Source organism: Bos mutus, chromosome 4 (genome assembly GCF_027580195.1).
Source record: "Bos mutus isolate GX-2022 chromosome 4, NWIPB_WYAK_1.1, whole genome shotgun sequence".
In the NCBI taxonomy this organism is placed as follows: domain Eukaryota; kingdom Metazoa; phylum Chordata; class Mammalia; order Artiodactyla; family Bovidae; genus Bos; species Bos mutus.
Window position 1 is genome coordinate 19,250,773 of NC_091620.1, and position 24,520 is coordinate 19,275,292.

At 47.9% G+C, this 24,520-nt stretch overlaps 1 protein-coding gene and 1 non-coding gene across 3 annotated transcripts in view; one reads left to right on the plus strand and one right to left on the minus strand.

Moving 5' to 3' along the window:
• TMEM178B (transmembrane protein 178B) overlaps window positions 1-24,520 on the minus strand; it is a 414,662-nt gene that overhangs the window by 11,703 nt on the left and 378,439 nt on the right. The gene's annotated exons all lie outside the window — the stretch shown is intronic.
• On the plus strand, window positions 14,873-14,945 carry TRNAE-CUC (transfer RNA glutamic acid (anticodon CUC)). Its single transcript has one exon. It is a non-coding gene; the product is annotated as a tRNA-Glu (tRNA).

The following is a 24,520-nucleotide window of genomic DNA, read 5'->3' on the forward strand; positions in this document are numbered from 1 at the left end:
CCTGCTTTGCTCTGGGGTTCAGACAGAATTCTAAGTGGGTGCCCAGGGTGGATTACATCTCACCCCAGAACTTCTGAATCAGAATCTTGGTGGACAGGATGGGGCGCTTTCCTTTCCAAAAGTTCCTCAGGTGATTTCTGTTGATCAGCCTAGTGAGACCCTGTGTGAGGGCAGAGGTTCTGTGTATAACCTTGAGACATGGATCCAGGTGAGGGAAGAAGCAGACAGGGTAAGGAAAGGAGACAGCAATGGGCTGGGAGAGCCAGAGCTGAAGAATGCTCCATTTTGACACCAGTTTTCAAGAATCCAAATTCTTGGATACTTGGGCCTCAAGTACATGTTCAATTTCTGGTTTAGAAACCTGGTGTGCATGATATTGTTTACTAAAATTTAGATTTAGGAAAGGAAATAGGGGAGAGAAAGAGACTGCATGCATGTGTGTATGTGTGTATGTGTATGCTGAGTTCAAATCTGAGCTGCCCTTGGAATGTTGAGGCACTTGGGACCACAGGTTTGGAGCCTGGTAGAAATTTCTGAGCTAGAGATGTGGACTGAGTCAACATCTTATAAATCAAAGCTCTGGATGTGACTGAAGTCACCCAAGAGCTCTCTATAAACTGTACCTACACAGGATACTTTACAAAAGGGAGACATTTCTTCTCATCAAATGGGGCACAGTCCTCCTGATTAAGTCCAGTGATCTGTTCTGGGAGAGAAGGTGGACCTCAAGAAAATCGATCTTGACCTTATGATCTTCACAAGTTGCCAGTAGCTGATAAAACTTGAGGGACACTATTTTAAGCATGTTCTGCAAGCAGAGATGGGAATACCAGACCACCTTATCTGCCTCCTGAGAAACCTGCATGCAGATCAAGAAGCAATAGTTAGAACTGGACATGAAACAATGGACTGGTTCAAAATTGGGAAAGGAGTATGTTGAGGCTATATATTGTCACCCTGGTTATATAACTTATATACATCATTCAAAATGCTGGGCTGGATGAATCACAAGCTGGAATCAAGATTGCTGGGAGAAATATCAACAACCTCAGATTTGCAGATGATACCACTCTAATGGCAGAAGGCAAAGAGGAACTAAAGAGTCTCTTGATGAAGGTGAAAGCAAACAGCTGGCTTAAAACTCAACATTCAAAAAGTTAAGACCATGGCATCCAGTTCCATTACTTCATGGCAAATACATGGGGGAAAAGTGGAAACTACGGCAGATTTTGTTTTCTTGGGCTCCAAAATCACTGCAGATTGTAATCACAGACATGAAATTAAAAGATGCTTACTCCTTGGAAGAAAAGCTATGACAAACCTAGACAGCATATTAAAAAGCAGAGACATTACTTTGCCAACAAAGGTCTGTCTAGTCAAAGCTATGGTTTTTCCAGTAGTCATGTACAGATGTGAGAGTTGGACCATAAAGAAAGCTGAGCACCGAAGAACTGATGCTTTTGAATTGTGGTGCTGGAAAAGACTCTTGAGAGTCCCTTGGACTGCAGGGAGATCCAACCAGTCAATCCTAAGGAAATTATCCCTGAATATTCATTGGAAGGACCAATGCTGAAGCTCCAAAACTTTGGTCACCTCATGTGAAGAGCCAACTCATTGGAAAAGACCCTGATGCTGGGAAAGATTGAAGGCAGGAGGAGAAGGGGACGACAGAGGATGAGATGGTTGGATGGCATCACCAACTCAATGGACATGAGTTAGAGCAAGCTCCAGGAGATATAGGAGAACAGAGGAGTCTGGCATGCTGCAGTCCATAGGGTCGCAAAGAGACAGACATGACCTAGCAACTTAACAACAAGAACTGCAAGCAGAGTGGACAGGACAGAAAGAATGTGGTTGATAAATCAAGACCTAATGACTTAATTAGCACATAGACCTACTGCTGCTGCTAAGTTGCTTCAGTCATGTCCGACTCTGTGCGACCCCATAGACGGCAGCCCACCAGGCTCCCCCGTCCCTGGGATTCTCCAGGCAAGAACACTGGAGTGGGTTGCCATTGCCTTCTCCAATGCATGAAAGTGAAAAGTGAAAGTGAAGTCGCTCAGTCGTATCCAACTCTTCACAACCCCATGGACTGCAGCCTACCAGGCTCCTCCATCCATGGGATTTTCCAGGCAAGAACACTGGAGTGGGCTGCCATTTCCTTCTCCAATGCATGAAAGTGAAAAGTGAAAGTGAAGTCGCTTAGTCGTGCCGGACTCTTAGCGACCCCATGGACTTGAGCCTACCAGGCTCCTCTGTCCATGGGATTTTCCAGGCAAGAGTACTGGAGTGGGGTGCCATTAACATACATCTTATTGTTATGTTAATAGGATTAGTCGGGGTATCTTCCTGCCTTCACGTCATGTCAGTTGTTCTGTGACTTGGCAACCTTTAAAAATTTCTGTGGTTTGTTAGCTTTTGTCAATGTTCCCATACGTGGGAAAAAACTCTGTGGGCTCTCACTCAAGATGGTCCATTACGCAGGTCATCTGTGCAAGCTGTGGAGAAGTCCTGTGTGACAAAATGGGAAGAGGTGGGGAAGGATCTGTCAGCCTTCACAGACATGGGTGAGAATTTATATTTTTATGTGGGTCTGTACTTCTAAATTCAAGTTTGGAAAAATGTGCATTAGTAACTGGAAATACACCTATGTAGGCACCTGGTGGGTCTTCGGTTGATGGACTGAATGCAGGACATGTTGCCACTGCTATTCTGATAGCTGAGATAACAATGTACTTTGATGGAGTCCCAGAGTATCTGTGGGCTAACAGGCCCAGATGGGCAAGGACCTGTCAGACTCAGTGTCCTAAGGTGATGAGTCCAACTCTCAGACCTGTGGACCTGCGACCAGCTGGGGAGGGTGGGGTACAGAACTTCCAACCCCCGCCGCCACCACCATCAACTCCGTGGGGTTCTCTGGGGAACTCACAGAGATTCTAAATGTCTCTGCTAGAAAACACACCTCAAATAAAGGGTGAGTGCTTCCCTGGTGGCTCAGAAGGTAAAGAATCTGCCTGCAATGCAGGAGACCCAGGTTTGATCATTGGGTGGGCAAGATCCCCTGGAGAAGAGAATGGCAACCCACGCCAGTATTCTTGCCTGGAGAATCCCATGGACAGAGGAGCCTGGCAGGCTACAGTCCATGGGGTTGCAAAGAGTTGGACATGACTGAGCAACTCACACACACACACACACACACACACAGATATTACAGTACTGGGGATCACAGCCTCTTTCCATTCACCCAAATACAGTGGTGCTTTGGGTAAGTAATGAAACCTTCCTCTCACGCAAGGAGTGGGCTCCAGCCTGGGTTATCTTATTTCTTGGGAGCACTTCCTGACTGATTAGTGAGGATCCAAGAAAGGCAAACGTTCTAATGCGTGGTCACATCTTCTCAATTATTTCCCCCATGTCTTGGGGTTTGAGCCTAATTCCAATCAGACTTTAAGACTAATTATAGTCACTAATTATAGTCACAGTTACCAATTAAGTGAAAAGAACTAGCCGAGCCCTTCCCTTGGGAGCAAGGCTCCACTGTGTGCCCAGACCTGGCTGCGACACTGGCCAGGCAAGGAGGGACAGCGGAAATGCAGCTGCCAGATCTAAGGGACGTCAAGCCTGGGGAAGGCAGGTTAGCTGCGATGGGGCGGAAGGAGGGGAACATTCCTGTGGCTGCGGGCCCCAGGGCGTGCCCGACAGCCGATCAGCAAACATCTGTTGAACTTCTCTGTTTGTACCAAGCATTATGCTAGATGTTAGAGGGATAAAAGGGAGAATAAGATAGGATCGCTGTTCTTGAGAATTTTTAATTAAATCTAAAATAAAAAGATGAAAAAAAATCTTATAATCTCGTTGGGGATAGGAGACAGACGTAAATGAAAAGCTGAGGATGAAGTGGAAATAGTGCCAGACGGGGGATTAAAGGGCCTGAGTTTAGCATCTGCTCAGAACAGTTGGTACCCTCATCGGTAAATCAGGGAGCTGGAGCAGATAGCTAGAAGGTCCCTCCTATATCGAGTTATCTTTAGGAAAAGAAGGACTAATACCCAGAAGTAAATGGTAAGAGACAACTATGCTGGGCCAGGAAAGGTTTCCCAGAGGAAGCAGGGTCTTGAAGAAGGAGCAGGGTGTCTGCAGGCAGTAAACAGAAGGGGGTCCTCACCTGGCCTAGAGAGCATCCTTCTTCAGTCCCAGCACCCCAGGGTCCTGGTCTCTAAGCCCGAGTTGAGAAGGCATGTCTGCACCCCATTCCCATCATGCCTCTGACTTCTGAAATGCTCATTGCTGTCCTCCCTGCCAGCCTTTCATCACTTCCCACAGAACCTCTGTAGCAGATCAGTGATGCCTCACCTTCTTCTTCCAGCCATATGTTAAAAAATTTAAAGCCCACCTCTTTACCCTGTCTGTATGGCCTCACCAGGGTGGATGCTTCCTACCTACTTGACCTCATCTCTCAGCTTGATCCCCCAGACTCCCAGTACGCCAGTCACACAAGAGAACATTCTGTGACTCAAACGGACGAAGCCTATCCTCACCCCAGGGCCTTTGCACTTGCTGTTCTCTCACTTAAATGGCCTTCTTCTTGAGATCTTCTGGGGTCTCAACTCCAGTTCCATCCTCTCAGAGAGACCCTCTCTGGCCCTCTCCTAAAGCAGTCCCTCCTCCAGGGATTTTCAAACCATGTGCCATGGTGGTGCCTCTGGAGCTGCCCCTGGGAAGCAAGAGGAGTAAAAGAGACTCCCAGCCCTCTCTCCTCCCTTTGGCCAGGACAAGCCCTGCTCTGATCTGTTTCCATGTGAAGTTTCAATTTGATCTAAACATTTTTGAAAAGCACTAGCCTTGTCCATTCACAAGGGGCCCGTAAGGTCTGTCATTTTAGGAGGTGTGCTTTGGACAGCAAAGTTCAATGTCCCGTCTATTAGTTTCAAGTCCATGCTTTTGGCAGAAATAGCTAATCAATCTCAACCCTCTGTCCTGGAAGGGGCCTCAGACTCCTACTCAGCCATGCCCTCCATGCAGCCTACCCTAACTGGTCAGTTGCAGCTAGTCGGAAGAAGAAATGAAATCTAATTACCCTTTCGGCAGCAAGACTCTCACTCGTTTGGACTCAGAGCCCAGTTAGATGAGAACACCACCACCCCAGATTTCCACAGCCTGGGAGTTGGTGCTAACAAGACTTGCTGACACAGATGGGCCCTCCAGACCCCTCTAGAGTCCCTCCTTGCAAACTCCACCTGCGAGCAGGAAGGCAGGACCAAGGGGTGTAACGGTGACCTCTGTAAACATAAATGCTTGCTCTTGATTCACACACAGTATCTGCTTCCCTGGATGACCAGCCCCACCTGGAGCACGGTCAGGAATCACACCAACGATATCACCTGGCAACCTATGGCCCGGCCCCAGTCACTCTTCTGTGCCTGTCCCGCCAGCACCTGGCTGGAAGGGGAGAGGGTGGGATCACTGCATTGCGCCTCCAGTCCCCCTAGCATCACCACTCTGGACACAGCTAAGGCTTAGTGAGGGTGAGACAGAGAAAACAGCTTTCATGTCCAGACGGCCGACTCCTTGTTTCAACACCAAGTACAGCTTTCTCACCACCCCCTTCACTGTGCAGCCATCTCTAATTAATGGCTCTCTGGTCTCCAGATACCAGATTTCTAGCTTTCTCCCTACTTTTAGTTTCCTGGCTGTTTGACAACTTCTTCCTGCTAGGCTGTCTCTTCTCTGCGTTTCCAAGCTGTCCCTCGATCCAAGCTTGGTCCCCTCTCCCTCGAGGTCCCACTCTATTTCCTCCTCTGTCATCTCAGGCGTGGGGTTCCCCCAGTTCTCCTTGGACCTCGCATCCTTTCTGGCCGCTTCACCCACTCCTCTGACTTGAACCACCACCAGAACATGATTGAGTCATAGGATTATATGATAGTCTGTGGTATCACACATTATGCAATGTGTCCTAATCCCCAGTGGACATATTTATTCCAGGTACTTGCTTGGCTACACACAGATTCCCAGCACTTCCTCCATAATCTTTAAGTTTCTGACTTTTTTTCTTTCCAAGTCCTTCTTCCTTAGCAGGGTGACAAACCATCCCAGCTTGTCTGGGAGTTGTTGGGTAGAGGGTGTGTCCCTGGGAAGTGTGAGTTCTGGTCCTAAAATGAGAAAGACCTGGGCTAAGTGGGACACACTGGCTACCCTTCCTACAGGTTCCCTCCTGCCCTGCACCCTAGAACCCATCGGTGACACTTCACTGACTACAAAAATGAATCCTCGCTTGTAAGTTGCATGTGTGTGCCAAGTTGTTTCAGTCATGCCCAATTCTTTGGGACCCTATGGACTGTAGCCCACCAGGCTCCTCTGTCCATGGAATTCTCTAGGCAAGAACACTGGGGTGGATTGCCATGCCCTCCTCCAGGGGATCATCCTAACCCAGGGATTGAACATGTGTCTCTCAAGTCTCCTACATTGGCAAGCGGGTTCTTTACCACTAGCGCCACCTGGGACTCCTCACTTGTAAGGTACAGAAAACCTAATGTCTGAAGCACAGAAACTTGGATCTTTGGATGGGTTGCCATGTTAAGAAATGCCAGACTGGGAGATCATTGTTTTGAGGCAGTTAATTCTCTTGCAACTGTGAAATGTCACCAGGGAGCACTTATTCTGCAGCCCCCAAATGGTTTGAACCCAGTACCACCTGGAAGGCTGATTACTAGGGCATTTTTAAGCTGATATTCAGAGTTCTGGCATCAACCCCTGCTCAGGCCACTTCAGAGCAGTGGCTGCAGGTATGTGAGGCGGGTGGGATGGGTCCTCCTGTGCGACTGCTGCTTTAGCATCCACAGGAGGAGAGAGGAGAACACTCCCTTCAGGGATTGTCAGAGAAGCCTCAGCAGGAACCCCACAGCCATGGCCCTGTGGAGAAATAGCATTGAAATTGCAGCCTCGGGCCAGGCGGCGGAAGTGCTCTTACTAATTCAAGAAGCCATCGCCTAGGAAACCGAGGGCCTGGCGAAGGTTCTCGCAGGAATGCAGGGTGGTCTCATACTGTGTGCACAGGCATTTTTCCCAAATAGCTATTCCTTCTGTGACCAAGTTGCACCCAAAACTTCACTGGAGTAGAATTTCTGCAGCTTTCCAGGGCCAGAAATCCATCTGGGTGACATTTTCTGCTCTTGGGAGTAAGGAGTGACGTGTATCCCTCACCCCCGAGGGGCGCCTTGTTGCTATGGCACTCAGAGCACCTCTGTCCTGACCCCAGTCTGTGCCGATGTGCTCTTGTGGGCATATGTGTCAGGGAGCAGCCCAAGTCCTCTCTAAGACCCTCCCCCTTCCGCCCCTCTCTGATCTGGAAATCCGTAAAGAAGCATATCAGCAAACAGAAGAAGGTTCCCTCCTCCTCTCACAGTGCTCTGCATCCCGGGAAGCTGATGTACACAAACCCTTCCTCTGCTTAGATGAAACGCCTCAGCAGCATTTGGCTCTCGAGAGCGCTTTATAGCTTTGCTCAGACCTGCATGGAATATAAATCACTGCTGAATTATATACCATTGCGTCAGCATCAGCCAGCAGGCAGGTCACATGGGGCTTTACAGCCAAGGTGCCTTCGGGGTTCACTGGGATGAGGCAGGGGGTGGTGACAGGCTCCGAAGGAAAACACGCTACAGGGGATGGGGCCCTGAGTTAGGACAGAACCATCCATCCTTCTCCACACCCTGCAGTTGCTCTGGGCAGAGTCGCTGAGTGAATGCCACCACACCCCCGGGGCAAGCAGTGTCTGGATCCCTGAGGCTGTGTCTGTACGCTGCAAGGCTGGTCTCCGTTGGGGCATGATGGTGCCACAGTCATGCCACATCCCCAACTCAAGGGACTAAAGGGACTGGCTGGTTCAGCTGGGTTGCCATTGGCTATAAAGAAAAGCGTCCACATTCCTATAATATGACTTGGAGCTTCATCGCTTGGTTTTTCTGTATCTCCAGGGTGGCCACCAAATCTGGAAACACAGGAGTCATGGACTGAATTGTGCCCTCTTAAATTATTGAAGTCTTAATCCTGCAATATTTCAGAATGTGACTGTATTTGGAGACAGGGCTGTTGAAGAGCTAATTAAGTTAAAATGAGGCTCCTAGGGTGGGTGGTAAGCCAATGTGGGGCTTCCCAGGCAGCACTAGTAGTAAAGAATCCTCCTGCCCGTGCAGGAGCTGCAGGAGACAGGGGTTTGATCTCTGGGTCGGGAAGCTGACCTAGAGAAGGAAATGGCAACCCACTCCAGTCTTCTCACCTGGGAAATCCCAGTCCATGGGGTCAAAAGAGTTGGACGCGACTGAGCGCCAGCACCAGGTGTAAGCCAGTGGGACTGGAGTCTTTGTAAGAAGAGATTAGAACATACCAAGAGACACGAGACAGCCACGTGCACAAAGCGAAGACCACGGGAAGAGCGGCAAGAGGGAGGCCGTCCGCAGGGCTAGGAGGGAGGCCTCAGAGACCTTGATCTTGGACTTCCAGCTTCCAGAATTGTGTGAAAATGAATTTCTCTTGTTTAAGCTACCCAGTGTGTGGTTTTTTTGTTTTGGCAGCATGTGTGATCTGATACAACATACCTGCTAAATCGTGTCAATCATGTCCGACACTTTGCGACCCTGTGGACTCTAGCCCACCAGGTTCCTCTGTCTCTGATACAACAGGTGAATATATAATAATTGGCTTATTAACAGAACATCTACTATACACAATAAAATAAGGCTATGTTACCAGACTTGGGCTTCCCTTGTAGCTCAGTCGGTAAAGAATCTGCCTGCAGCACAGGAGACCCGGGTTCAATCCCTGGGTCGGGGAGATCCCCTGGAGAAGGAAATGGCAACCCACTCCAGTATCCTTGCCTGGAAAATCTCATGGACAGAGGAGCCTGGTGGGCTGTAGTCCATGGGGTCGCAAAGAGTTGGGCATGAATGAGTGACTAACACTTACTTACTGACCAGGCTTGATGGCCACCTGGTAGCTGAAACAGGTGTCTAAACCCAGCCATGCAAAATGATAGCTGCTGGGCATCAGGTGGATTCTTCTCCATCTCATCTCCCTCATCTAGGCATTGATATTTACTCCCACTCAATCCCATCAAAACACTTATTCTTCTGGGTGTATGTTAGATTTGATCACAAGTTCACTGGTGACCTCTACACCTAAGACAGAGCCTTTTCTTTCTTGGGAAGAGAGCGTCAGTGGGTTCAAATGTCAGGATGGGAACTAAGGTCAGAGCACCACTGTCCTGTCTCCTAGACTGGACTCAGCCATTTCCACGCTCTGACCAGTCTGCAGAGAGTCCTAGCAGCTGTCCTGGCCCTTTTCCTTCATGGCCCAATCTAAGTCCCCAATCTCCCAAGAAGTCTTCTCTGAGTATGCCTGGCATGAGACAGTCCTCATTTGTTTCAAACTCCTTAAAACGAGAGGAGAGTGGAAAAAGTCGGCTTAAAGCTCAACATACAGAAAATGAAGATCATGGCATCTGGTCCCATCACTTCATAGGAAATAGATGGGGAAACAGTGAAAACAGTGTCAGACTTTATTTTTGGGGGCTCCAAAATCACTGCAGATGGTGACTGCAGCCATGAAATTAAAAGACGCTTACTCCTTGGAAGGAAAGTTATGACCAACCTAGATAGCATATTGAAAAGCAGAGACATTACTTTGCCAACAAAGGTCCGTCTAGTCAAGGCTATGGTTTTTCCAGTGGGCACGTATGGATGTGAGAGTTGGACTGTGAAGAAAGCTGAGTGCCAAAGAATTGATGCTTTTGAACTGTGGTGTTGGAGAAGACTCTTGAGAGTCCCTTGGACTGCAAGAAGATCCAACCAGTCCATTCTGAAGGAGATCAGCCCTGGGATGTCTTTGGAAGGAATGATGCTAAAGCTGAAACTCCAGTACTTTGGCCACCTCATGCGAAGAGTTGACTCATTGGAAAAGACTGATGCTGGGAGTGATTGGGGGCAGGAGGAAAAGGGGATGACAGAGGATGAGATGGCTGGATGGCATCACCGACTCGATGGACGTGAGTTTGAGTGAACTCTGGGAGTTGGTGATGGATAGGGAGGCCTGGCGTGCTGCAATTCATGGGGTCGCAAAGAGTCGGACATGACTGAGCGACTGAACTGAACTGAAAACATTTTCAGTCTGGAATAGGCAATCCGAAAATTAGCTATAGGAACCTTCTCTTGTTCCCTGTTTTAGTTTCTGTTCAGCTACACTGTAACTTCCTCCAGAGCTGGCATGGCAGCGTCTCCTTTTGTATTACACACAGCTCTGTGCAGTAAATCCATATCACTGGAGGAAACAGCTATGGAACTTTTAAGTGAAAATATGGACTTGGAAAGAGAAGGGAATAAAAGAGATACCATGGCTGGCCCTCCCACTCTCCTTTCTCCTAAATCATTTTGTGGCTGGTGAAGTGTGTGTGTGTGTGTGTGTGTGTGTGTGTGCATGCCCACACATGTCCATGCCTACCTACCTTGTGTTTCAATGGGTACCTTGGATTTCAAGAAGCATTTTTGTTTCTATAGAAATTCAGCATCAGAATAATACACTCTCTGCAGGATTATTTTGCAGAGCCATAATAATAAATGTGGAAAAGCTTAGAGAAGTTAAAATTGCTTTCTATAGGTAAGGTATAATATTAGAGAGGGAAAGCTTTAAGTGAGGGCGAAGAAAAATTGTTCTGGAGGACAAGAAAAATTGTGCTCACTGCTTTTCATCTCCATCACCTGCTTCATTCTCTCCCAGCCCCGTTGAAGGGCAAGTGCCAAACCAGGAAGCACTTATTCTCAGCAGAGACCAGACAAAGTGCTCACTTATGACCCTTAGTTCTGTGTGCTGTGTCGGAACTCAAACCATGGGATCTGGAAGATCTCAGAATACAGTCTTGAGACCTATCTTGGTAAGAGAACTTATCTTGGGGCTCAGAGCAGTTTCAGCATCTACCAGGGGTTACATCCTGACATTGGTGGGTTTGCAACGAAGCTCGTGCTCAACCAGGAGGGGTAAAAGGAAGCAGCCCTCAGAGAAGGGTTGGAAATCGCTAGGTGACATGAGGTGGGAACCTTTTATGAGTGCTATAGACGCTCTGGTTTCTCTGGAATGCAAAGGCAGCATTTATAGCTATCCCATTTACTAAATTATAAATTCATTTATTAAACACCTATTGCCTAGGGGACTGAGAGAGCTATATTCTTACTGTTTTTAGTCTACACAGAACATTTTTCCTTCTTTCTTCTTTTTTTTTTTTTAATGTATTTATTTATTTGGCTGGGCCAGGTCTTAGTTGCACCATGTGGGATCTAGTTCCCCGACCAGGGATTGAACCCAGGCCCCCTGCACCGGGAGCATAGGGTCTTAGCCACTGGACCACCAGGGAAGCGCCCCCTTCTTTCTTTTGTTAAAACATCATCACCATTCTTTCTCCCAAGGAAGCCGTTTTGTGATCACAATGATTAAATTCAGGCAGATGCACTTGACTCAAGCCAAGTCTCAGTTTTTGTATCTTCTGTACCTCTTGAAGTTGCTGTGAGGTTACATATATTTATGCAAATCATATATGAACAAATCCCATAAATTATATAATTCATATAGTAATTCAAAATTAAATAATCTGCTGAAGGTTCCAAGGTACAAGGAACAGAGCAAATACCTGATTTTGTTGCACAGCCTCAAACTATTTGATTGTGGAAACACTCGAGAACTATTCATCACAATGGCTTCCATTGGCCCCCTTAAAAAACAGCATCCTCCAGGAGAAGCAACCACTGGCCCACTTCAGTCTTGCCCACTGGCCTTGGATATTCCACACCTCAAGGAGTGAAAAGTTGGGAAGATCTGAGTCTGGTGGTCTGTGGTGAGCTATGAGCTTTCCAAATAGGACAGGAAAGAGAGTTCTAGAGGGCAAATGAAGCAAGAGTACAGCATCGCCTTTTTCTCAATGCAAATCTTTGCAGCTTCCTATCCATCTGGGCCTTGGTTCAGAGCTGAGAGTCAGTGGATCCAGCTGGCTTCTTAACTAGACTGAGAGTGGCGTCCACAGCTGTGCAGAAAGGAACATTCTCAAGCTGTGAATAGTGAGCTTCCAAGCGGAAGGCCGCTTAGAACATGCCATCTTCCTGCTCCTGCTTCTCTTTCCTCTTCTCTTTCTAAGCCAATGCCTTCTGGCGGACAATGGTCCACAGAGCAAACTTTGAGAACCTCTAGAGCAGATGGCAATCTTGCCCTGGGTTTCTTGCTGGGGACAATGCGTGAAGGCATACAAAACCTCCTGCAGGCCATCTCTGATACTATACTTCTCTGGTCACTCTACCAGTCATCTTCCTAAGTAGATACAAGAGAAAGCCTCGTCTCCACACCCGCCTCCCACCTCACCACCCCCCTCCCACCCACCGGGCCAGCATGAAGCCCAGTACAAACTGATCTTTCATTATGTTTGAGTCACTGTCTTGGTCATCATGAGACTCTCCTGGCCCACCCAGAGGTCCCCCAGGGTCAGCCCACACCAGCTTCCTGGGAGGAGACCTGCTACTGATCAGGATATAGCTTCATGGAAAGACAACTCCATCAAGAATCAGAAAACCTAGGTTCTGGTTCCATTCTTTCCCAAGAAGTGGATTAAATCACCTCATCTCTCTTGGCTATGATCTCCTTGAATACAGAATACAGGGGGTAGATGAGACCTGTAAGATTCTTCTGATTAAGTGATCCTGTGACTCTAGGTATTGGGACAAAAAGGTACCATTCTCTCTAAATTGTTCTAGGACTTGCTGTCACTTACTGTGTCAGACATGAGCCACCTGGAGAGAAGATGCTGGTTCTCACTTCCTGACATGCACAGAAGGGCTGGTGAATGAAACCATTAGATGTCATTATTCGCCATCAGTGTGCATATGAGGCTCAGCTCAAAATGGCCTTGATTCAAAACGTAGAAGGATAGGGACCCAGCTGTTTAAGTGTCTGGAAGAAATTGGCTCTCTGGCTTCTGCCCTATCTGATTCAAGCCAATGCCATGATCATTAGTAGAAGAAGAGAGAGGCTTGGAGTGGTAGCCAGAAGATAAGGAGAGCCTGCCACCTGGTTTGGTTTGTTTCCACATGCATGGCACATCTGTCGGCTTGGCTTGGCCCTCGCTTGAGATGAAAACCTGTACCCAAGTGACTTGGGCATGCTGTCACCCCATCACTGGGTCACTGAACACATATATAGCTTTATATAAATCAAACACTTATTTGTACTATTTATAATATGATGGGCTTCCCTGGTAGTTCAACTGGTAAAGAATCTACCTGCAATGCAGAAGACCCCAGTTCAATTCCTGGGTCGGGAAGATCCCCTGGAGAAGGGATCGGCTATCTATTCCAGTATTCTTGGGCTTCCCTGGTGGCTCAGCTGGTAAGGAATCTGCCTGCAATGTGGGAGACCTGGGTTTGGTTCCTGGATTGGGGAGATCCCCTGGAGAAGGGAATAGCTACCCACTCCAGTATTCGGGCCTGGAGAATTCCATACAGTCAATGTGGTTCACAAAGAGTTGGACACGGCTGAGCAACTTTCACTTTTCACTTTCACATAATATGATAGGCATTGTTCCAAAAGCTTTAGAAATGGTAGTTCTTTGAATCCTCAAAGCAAAACCTTATGAGGTTTAGAAAGGGAAAGTAAGACACAGAGAGCTTAAGTACATTGCCCCAGATGACACAGCTGCTACGTCCTGGAGCCAGGATTCAAACCCACGCTTCTGCCACTTGTTTCCTCTCGGTCCAGCTCCTTCGTGTGGTGGGTATTGTCTCACGTGGAGCTAGTATTGTGGGTATTGTCTCTGGAGCTGGACGGTAAGCAGTGTAAGCAGAGAAGCTCTTCTCTTCCCCAACAGGACCCTGTACATGGTGGTGTTTAAGTAAGATTTACCTACTAGAAGGTGAGATTGGGAGAAAAGGGCCTATCACTATCAAAATGGCCCTAAGGAGGTTCTGGGTGACCCTCAGACTCATGGCTTAGTTAATAAAAATCTCATGGCTGACTTCTCCAGATAATTAGGAAAACCAATCACAGTCCACATATAACTTCACTCTGGTCTATGTCGGGTCGAAGGGTGACTTCCTCTAGAGGGACGTGAGTTTTCCATGAGGATCAGGATGTTTTGGTTGAGAAAGGAAAGGAATCAAGATCTAGAACATCAACTCTCTTTCAGTAAGACTTTTGGTAGCTTCCCAGGAGGCCAGAAACCAAACCCAGTGGGCAGAGTAACCTGGTGGTCAGAAGCCCCGGGGGAGCTCCGTTTGGACCCCCGCCCATCAGCAGGCTTCTCCCCACAGGGCTGCTGGCTTGTCAGTGGGCCTGTACCTAGCAACCCTTTAGTTCCACTTGTTCTAGTCCTTATTCACCCCTCTTCATTTTCTGAGTTCAAACTTTGATGAGAAGAAAGACCCAGAAAGAAGGTAGAGAGGACAGAAGACATCAGCTTTTTTACTATTAAGGCAAGTATGGTGACTGTGGCTTGGCTCCTGGCCACCAACAAGCTCAGGAATACTTCCCCCCACTAGGCTGACATTTTAGGATAGTTTCCCTAGGGAATGTTTGGTTCTGCAGAGAGATACACTCACCCAGAAGTGACTCACACTGGTGGGCCAGAAAAAGAAAGAAAACGAGGCCTCCAATGTGACCTCCTGATGCTGGCCTGGGTGGTGGCCCTTGATTCTGGGAATGCTGGCCACTAAAGAGGCCAAGCATAAGCAGACAACCCAGATGCTGTTGGGCCCAGGAGCTCAGCCTCCTCTGGCAACCTCACCACTCGGAAGTCAGTCACCTCTTCTCCTTTAGGAAGCAGGGCCTTAACAGGTAGAGTTGGGGGATTTCCCTGGTGGTCCAGTGGTTAAAACTCTGTGCTCTCAATGCAGGGGGCCCAGGCTCGATCCCTGGTCAGGGAACTAGATCCCACATGTCAGAACTAAGAGTGCATGCCGCAACTAAAGATTTCAAATGCCATAACTAAGACCCAGCACGGCCAAAAAAAAACACAAAACATATATATATATATATATATATATATATATATATTTTAAAGGTAGAATTGGTATACTTCTAAAGAGAGGAGAGAAGTTTCCTACCTTACGGGCCCAGATGGGAATGCTGAGATAAAGAGAGAATGCCATCCCACCACCCTTGGCTGTACTAACTCAAAGACCCTAGGAATCTGTGACGCAGAGGCTTCTGGGAAATGTGATTTCAGTTGAAAATGTTAAGAGCTAAATGGGAGAGGAATATTTTAATTTATTATTTAGAATAAATTGTAGCCCATGAGGGTGGTAGAATCTTTAAGGTATTCCTGGGTTTTGTTGGCGGGGGTTTCGGGGGGCGGCTGTAGTAGAAAGGACACAGCTACCAGATTCCTTCCTCCCCAGGGCCAAAATTATGGGTTCAAATAACATACCAAATTTACATTTAACTTGACACAAAGCTGCTTAAGCATTTTTTTTTTAAACCATGAAAGGTATTTTTTTTTTTTTTTGCTTCATTCACAACAGAGTTTAGTTACATAGAGATATATAAGAACGGAAATGTATTAATAACATGTGAAATCCTAAACCGGAATGAATAAATAAAGACCTGATGGACTGCTCCTGAAGAGTGGCCAACTCCAAGCCTAGGAGCAGTTTCATTTGATAAATGGACATGAAAAACCCTTGAAGGGGCAAGTTCACTGAATTCCTCCTGCAACTTCAATCCTGAGCCTCTCTGTGAGGCTGCCCTTGAGTCCCCAGGAGAGAAAGGCTCCCTTTCTCTGGGCACCCACAGTCCCCACTGATCACTCTGCTTGGGTGGCCCTTAAAGTCTTCTCTACCCATCTTCCTCCTGTCCTACCCAAAGGGACATCTACCTGCCCCTTGCAAGTGGGGGAGAGGAGGACCCCTCTGGCCTCCAGACACTAATGAAAGCTGGTGGGTGAGCCTGTGTCTGCATTCTGCTTCATTTCTTATGCCTCCTTCTTCATCCCAGGTGGCCTCGCCTGGTACCCTTTTCTTTTATCCCACATGTTCCAGGAACAGAGAAGAAAGAGGGGACATCGATCTGAAGACCTTAGATTAAGGCTCCACCATTTACTTAATTGCATGACTCTATATGGAACAACAGACTGGTTCCAAACAGGAAAAGGAGTACGTCAAGGCTGTATATTGTCACCCTGCTTATTTAACTTCTATGCAGAGTACATCATGAGAAACGCTGATCTGGAAGAAGCACAAGCCGGAATCAAGATTGCCGAGAGAAATATCAATAACCTCAGATATGCAGATGACATCACCCTTGTGGCAGAAACTGAAGAGGAACTAAAAAGCCTGTTGATGAAAGTGAAAGAGGAGAGTGAAAAAGTTGGCTTAAAGCTCAACATTCAGAAAACGAAGATCATGGCATCTGGCCCCATCACTTCATGGGAAATAGATGGGGAAACAGTGGAAACAGTGTCAGACTTAATTTTTTCGGGCTCCAAAATCACTGCAGATGGTGACTGCAGCCATCTCCTTGGAAGGAAACTTATGACCAACCTAAATAGCATATTCAAAAGCAGAGACATTACTTTGCCAACAAAGGTCCATCTAGTCAAGGCTATGGTTTTTCCTGTGGTCATGTATGGATGTGAGAGTTGGACTGTGAAGAAAGCTGAACACCGAAGAATTGATGTTTTGAACTGTGGTACTGGAGAAGACTCTTGCAAGTCCCTTGGACTGCAAGGAGATCCAACCAGTCCATCCTAAAGGAGACCAGTCCTGGGTGTTCATTGGAAGGACTGATGCTGAGGCTGAAACTCCAATACTTTGGCCACCTCATGCGAAGAGTTGACTCATTGGAAAAGACTCTGATGGTGGGAGGGATTGGGGGCAGGAGGAGAAGGGGACGACAGAGGATGAGATGGCTGGATGGCATCGCCAACTCGATGGACATGAGTTTGAGTGAACTCCGGGAGTTGGTGATGAACAGGGAGGCCTGGCGTGCTGCAATTCATGGGGTCACAAAGAGTTGGACACGACTGAGCGACTGAACTGAACTGACTGAACTGACTGACTGATACTTGTTTCTTGGATCTCTGGGTCAAGTTCATTATGTACAAAATCAGCGAAGTAATGCCAACCTTAAGGACTGCCAGAAAGATGAAAGGTAAATAATGCTTGGACAGCATCTGCCACTGACACAGCATTGATGCTCCAACAAGTGAGCTCTTCCCTTCCTCACTGCCTCTTCCACCTGTTCTCTTGGGGTGGTGCTGTGTGGGATGTTGAAGGTCACATGGGAACTTCCCCTCCCTTTGAAGCTCTGTGAACTAAAAATTGTCACCTGACTCATAATGAACTGGTAGCTCAGACAGTAAAGAATCTGCCTGCAAAGCAGGAGAGTGTGGTTTGATCCCTGGGTTGGGAAGATCCCCTGGAGGAAGAAATGTCTAACCACTCCAGTATTCTTGCCTGGGGAATCCTAACGAAAAGAGGAGCCTGGCAGGCTACAGTCCATTGGGTTGCAAAGAGTCAGACACGACTGAGTGACTTTCACTTTCATTTTGGGTGACCAGCATCTTCCTTTCCCAAGAACGGTAGATAGGTAGATCAAAGAGGTCCTCATCCTCCTTACTGTTGAAATGACACAGAATTTTCTTGTTTTTAATATTTTGCATTGTAAAGTTGTCAGTCCTGAAAAGGGAAATGGCTCATTTATCAGACTAACTGGTCTAGGTGTCTGACTCTCCTCTAAGATCGTGGGCAACTCTCAGGCAGGCAGGAGTTTTATTTTTTATCCTTCAAAGTATCATATGTTTTATCCTTAAGTATTTAGCAGGTACTTAAGGGGTTGTTTATTTAATGAATTATGAACATTGGGCAGATCCCAATGGTTCACCAAAGTGGGGAATGGGCTCTCCTCTCTCACAACCACATCTTGGACATCCTTGATGCTCTGATGGCTCCTATAGATGGGGTGAGGGTATTTTCCCCAAATCAAGACACATGGTATGAGACGTGATCTGGTAAGAGCAAAGCGTATTTGAAATCAGGAGACTTCCAGAGCATCAGGGAGAGAAACGCGCTACATAGGCACTCATTCTCTAATTATTTTTCTGTTTGTTTAGTTGCTCTCTTGTGTCTGACTCTTTTGTGATCCCATGGACTGTAGCCTGCCAGGCTCCTCTGTCCATGGGATTTCCCAGGCAAGGATACTGGAGTGGGTTGCCATGTTCTTCTCCAGGGGATCTTTCTGAGCCACGGACTGAACCCACACCTCCTGTGTCTCGTGTATTGCAGGTGGCTCCTTTACCCTGAGCCACCAAGTATTTTATACCTGGAGACAAAAGTGAGTCATTCCCCATCTGTCCCCAAAGCCCTAGTTCTGTTGGATGAAGAAGCAGGTCCAGTAGAGCAGAGTTGACTGATACCTCTGGGTCTGTCTTCACAAAACTTCTCCAGTATCATGCTTTCAGATCTCCCAAGAATCACTCTCCCACCAGCACCTCCTAGACCTTCAAGGCCATTGCCAGCCTACTGTGGGACAATGTATACAGCAACTGGTTTGGGCTTGCTAAGCTCCTCCCCACCTCTACCCACTGGGGTCATCATTCACAGTGAGGTGAAGGATGGTGGAGGGGGTGCAGCCCTGAGCCCAAGGTGTGCCTGACTCTGCACCGTAGGGGCTGCCTGGCCCTGCCCCCAGCTCTCTGCCCTGGGCTGCTTCTCCAGAACACCGCTCTGGTCCCCAGAGGGAGCTGGGGTTCTACTGTGCACACACCCCAGCTCACCTGTTGGTGATGTCCTCTCAGCCTACCTCAGGGTGCCCCTGTGTCTGGTCTGGGACGTTTTCCCTGTGTCTGGTACCCTGAGCAATCCTGCACATGTGTATGTGCATGCTAATTTGCCTCAGTCATGTCCCACTCTTTGTGACCCTGTGGACTGTAGCCCGGCAGGCTCCTCTGTCCATGGGATTCTCCAGGCAAAAATACTGGAGTGGGTTGCCATTCCTTCCTCCAGGAGATCTTCCTGACCCAGGGATCAAACCCACTCTACTCTCTATCGAAAGTATAGAAAATAAACTTCCTTAAAATAAGACCTATGTTTACTCAATTTTTAAAGCACTGTGTATGCTCACAGAAATATTTTTTGAACTGAGTTAGAATTTGTTGTGGAAATATGTCAAATATGGCTTAATATATCTGATTACATTATGATTCTTGGTGTGGTGTGCATGCACGCTCAGTCATGTCCAACTCTTTGCAACCCTAGGGACTGTATAGCCCACCAGGCTTCTCTGTCCATGGGCTTCTTCAGGCAAGTATATTGGAGTGGGTTGCCATAACTTCCTCCAGGGGATCTTCCTGACCCAGGAAGATCGAACCCATGTCTCTTATGCCTCCTGCATTGGCAGGCAGGTTCTTTACCACTAGCGCCCCCTGGGAAGCCCTCCAGCCCTGTACACTCTGTGCATCATAGACATCCAGGCAGTAGGGGCGACAGGAGCCTCTCAAGGGTGGACTCCCTCCCCGCTTCTCTGGGTGTGGCTATTTCTGATGCCGCCTTTCCAGGTCCTCATTCTCCTCTGTGCACCCAGGACTGGAGAGAGGCCATTCATCCCTTCCACCAGGGCCTCCCTCATCACTGTTTCCGGGGAGCAGCTTTTAAGGCTGACAGGAGGGGTCTGTGCATTTACTCCAGGAATGAGCATTTTTCTTTGATTGATGACTGATTTCAAGAGGCAGGAGCTTGGCAGCCAAGTTCCCTTTCTCGGAAGCTTGCACACCTCTGTAAGAACATCCTCGAAGAACCACAGGGAGGGAGGCTTTTGAGGCTGCTTTAGAAATTACCTCAGTTTCCATGGCAATCAAGCTCTGTGGCATTGCCACCACCTTCTGGGTCTTTCTGCTCCCACTGGAAAGACTATTGGAGAAATCTCTTATTTCTCGACAAGGATTCCAGGAGAGAGATGGTTTTCCAGCTTATCTGCACCACCCCTCCCCCCACATTCTTCTTGGCTGCCCTTCCCAACCCATTCTTGCTGATGGCCCATTGTCTGGAAGCAAGAGACCCCAATTTGGGGCAGTCCTGTTAGCATTTCTAACCCATGAAAGACAGGCTGTCAGGGTCCCAGCCTGAGTCTGGACTGTATCTGTGCACGTCTGTGTTGATGGAGGCATGACAGCCAGGTAGGCACCAGGGTTGTGGAGAAATCACTCATCCTGAGTAGGACCCAAAACCATCCACCCACACTCAGCCTAGACACTGTACCAAAACCACGCTTTACCATCTGTAGTAACCTAACCCTGCCATTCCCTTCCTTAGACCTTGACACTTGTGGGTCTGCCCTGCCCATGCAAGGGGTTGGACTGCATTACAGGACCTTCCTAAGAGATCCATCAGTTCTTCCTTGATGGCTCAGCAGGTAAAGAATCTGCCTGCAACGCAGGAGACCCTCAAGAGACATGGGTTTGATCCCTGGGTAGGGAAGATCCCCTGGAGGAGGGAGGGCATGGCAACCCACTCCAGTATTCATGCCTGGAGAACCCCATGGACAGAGGAGCCTAGTGGGCTACAGTACATGGGGTTGCAAAGAATCAGACACAACTGAAGCAACTTAGCATGCACACATGGGAGATCCATCAACTCTTCCATTTAAAGCATCAACAGACAGCATGAGTGCTAAGGCTTTTTCAATCCTGCTGTTTTCATTGATCTGGGATGTTATCAATATTCTCACCCAATCTTAAAGACCTGCATAGAAATATAAAGGTCTTACACCAAGGTTCCAAGTCTCAATAAATTCTGACCTTACCTCCCTGGTCTGAAACCCTGTCAGTTTTGGAAGACACTCCTCTCCCTGTTGGCAGTAGGCAATACACTCCGCTGTGTCTTATTAGCAGCTTATGTCGGCAATGTTTGGAGAGGGAGCTTTTGATGTGACAGAAGGGGGAACACTTGTTCTGCATGATTATCCATTCATCAAAGGGCAAGGGGTGATTTCCAGCCCAGCAGACTCAGCCTCAGTTAGGGAGGAGGGCAGCTGCATGCAGAACAGGGAGAAGACCTGAGTTTTCAAGTTCTCTGGGAGCCTCTGTAGCAAAAGGCTGTGGTGTTCTGGGATCAGGGCGTCTGGGTGTGGGGCGATACTGGAGGCGGAGATGGCTCACGGGCCTGTGACATGACTAGCTGTGTGCTGGCTTTAATATTCTGCTGTTGCCATCTTGAAATTCTTAATAGTGTTTGAATAAGGGGACCACAAAGAAGGCTGAGCACTGAAGAATTGATGCTTTTGAACTGTGGTGTTGGAGAAGACTCTTGAGAGTCCCTTGGACTGCAAGGAGATCCAACCAGTCCATCCTAAAGGAAATCAGTCCTGAATATTCATTGGAAGGACTGATGCTGAAGCTGAAACTCCAACACTTTGGCCACATGATGTGAAGAACTGACTCACTGGAAAAGACTCTGATGCTGGGAAAGATTGAAGGCAGGAGGAGAAGGGGATGACAGATTATGAGATGTTTGGATGGATCACCGACTCGATGGACATGAGTTTAAGCAAGCTCCAAGAGATGGTGAAGGACAGGGAAGGCTGGTGTGCTGCAGTCCATGGGGTCACACAGAGTCAGACACAACTGAACGACTGAACAATGAACAACAAAGGGGTCCAAGTTTTCATTTTACCCTGGTCCTCACAAATTATGGAGCTGGTCCCAGTTGGAAGGGATAGATGTTACCAGGTGTGTGGCAATGCAGCACCTTCTGGGGGTGTGTGACAGTCCTCCTACCCTAACCTGGCTACCCCAGGCACAGACATCACACCCTCACTCACTGGAACTGGGCATGGCTGGCTGAAGAAACCCCAGCTGCAGGGACTCCCAAGGAAGCCAGACCACTGATAAATGTCACACAATATCCAATGATAGCCCAGGGGAGAAGCCCAGAGCAATCTATGAAATAGACAGAGGGTAAGGCAGAATCAGAGAAGGCAATGGCACCCCACTCCAGGACTCTTGCCTGGAAAATCCCATGGACGGAGGAGCCTGGTAGGCTTCAGTCCATGGGGTCGCTAAGAGTCGGACACGACTGAGAGACTTCACTTTGACTTTTCACTTTCATGCATTGGAGAAGGAAATGGCAACCCACTCCAGTGCTCTTGCCTAGAGAATCCCAGGGATGGGGGAGCCTGGTGGGCTGCCATCTATGGGGTCAAGCAGAGTTGGACATGACTGAAGCGACTTAGCAGCAGAAGCAGCAAGGCAGAATCAATCAAGCCCAGACCATGGCCTACAAGGCCCTACACCATCCATCCAGCTTTAGGCGTATCTCCATCTCACTCTGCTCCTGGCACAATCCTCTCCTCTTGCTCAGCTTTTTCAGACCCAAGAAGCTCATCCCCATCCCAGGATGTCCTCTACACCTGCTGTTTGTTCTTGCAGGGACTAATCTTTCCTGAGTCTTCCCATGGCTCAGCATCCTCCCTTCATTCACATCTCTGTCCACCATAACCACCCCGAGGGGCCTCCATCCCCACTCAGTGGCCCTTCACCTACAATGATGGCCCCCCAGGACTCTCCATCTCCCTCCCAGCTTAATTTTTCTCCATTGTTCTCACCCCCTGATATCAGATCATGTGTTTACTTTATGGGACTTGCTTCTTGTCTGTTTCTCTAGCTAGAATGAAAGCTTCATGAGGACTTGATCCTATTTCCTAGCACAGCCCAAGGGCTTAATCAGTGTCTGGCACATAGTACAGGCAATCAGTATTGAATGAATGCATGAGTAGGGTGGTGATTAGCCAGAGAAATAATATCTGTTCAACAAGTTCATCTTCACCACCCTGTGGTGTGTGTGTCTTTGCGTGCTGTTGGTGGTGGTGGTGACATGGGGCTGCTTAAAGCAAAGCGCCCCTGAAGGTAGTCATTTTTCAAAAAAGGAGCATCTCAGTTGTAAAAATAATAAGGTCTAGAAATTATTGCGGAGAAGGCAATGGCACCCCACTCCAGTACTCTTGCCTGGAAAATCCCATGGACGGAGAAGCCTGGTAGGCTACAGTCCATGGGGTTGCTGAGTCAGACACGACTGAGTGACTTCACTTTCACTTTTCACTTTCATGCATTGGAGAAGGCAAATGGCAACCCACTCCAGTGTTCTTGCCTGGAGAATCCCAGGGACAGAGGAGCCTGGTGGGCTGCCGTCTATGGGGTCCCACAGAGTCGGACACGACTGAAGTGACTTAGCAGCAGAAATTATTGAGAACAATGGAACCTTTTTACACAAGTTAACTCTACAGTATTCACAACCATGCCTCAATTGGGTACTATTATTAGCCTTGTGTTACAGGTGAGAAAATCGAAGCAAGGCATGAATTAGCATCTGCCCTGGATAACGTGTAGTGGTGTGGCTGTGTTGAATGCTTGATGGGCAGGTGAAAGGCCATTCTGGCAAGGCCTCCACTGACCAGATTAGGGTTTATAGAGCCAGGGCTGCTTACCATTCTCCTCCAAAGTGCAAATCTGCAATGCAGGAGGTCCCACTGGGTGGTAAGGGCGCACGTGCTTTGGGGTCTATTTCAACTCTTAAGGCAAAAATGAAGCCCCAGCCACACTGTCCTGGCCACTGGTTCTACATCAGGCAAGCATGCATGTTATTTCCTAATCTTCCTGACAAGGTGCTCCTCCTTCCCCCAAATGTCTTTGTTTTGAATTTAATTATCAAATGCTAAAACATATTCAAATATGCACCTTCCAAAGGGAGCTATATCCCAGGATATGAAGTAGTCTGTGAATCTCTGCTGAGGACTGTGAGAGAAAGGCTGTAAGACAAAATGTCAAGAGAAGAGTTGTGACGTTGTAGTGAAATCTCACCTGAAGTTATAGAGGCCGTTTAGCAAGGTAGGTAGATGGGCTTTGTGCCCTTGTTGGTCATGACAGATTATAGACTCTCTTCTGCCTATTAGAAGGGAATACACCTGGGGTACGTGTGTAATATTCACTACCACTTTAGTATCATTTACACAGAAGAGCAACAGCTATCATTTGCTGAGGGTTTCTTATAAGCTTGCATCGTGTTAAGTCATTGGCTTATTGATTGTATCCTCTTTCCCCAGAATAGTATCTAACTTAGGTGGTCACGCTTCTCTTAACCATGTCTCATGAATGTTGAGACACAGTTCCTATTGAACTTAGAGAAACTCAGTCCTAGCCACATTTCCGAGCAGTGCTGGCGCTTGGGAGGACAGTAGGGAGAGGCTGATGGGGAAGCTTGGATGTTGTCCTACTTCACAGCATCCCTAAAACCACTCCACTTACTGCCTGGAAGACACATTAACCCTGTCAAGACACCCATACCTTGGGCTCTGCATTTTAGGAGTGTGTGTGTGCTTGGTCACTCAGTCATGTCTGACTGTTTGTGACCTGCATGGACTGCGGCCTGCCAGGCTCCTCTGTCCATGGAGATTCTCCAGGCCAAGAATACTGGAGTGGGTTGCCATGACCTCCTCCAGGGGATCTCCCTAA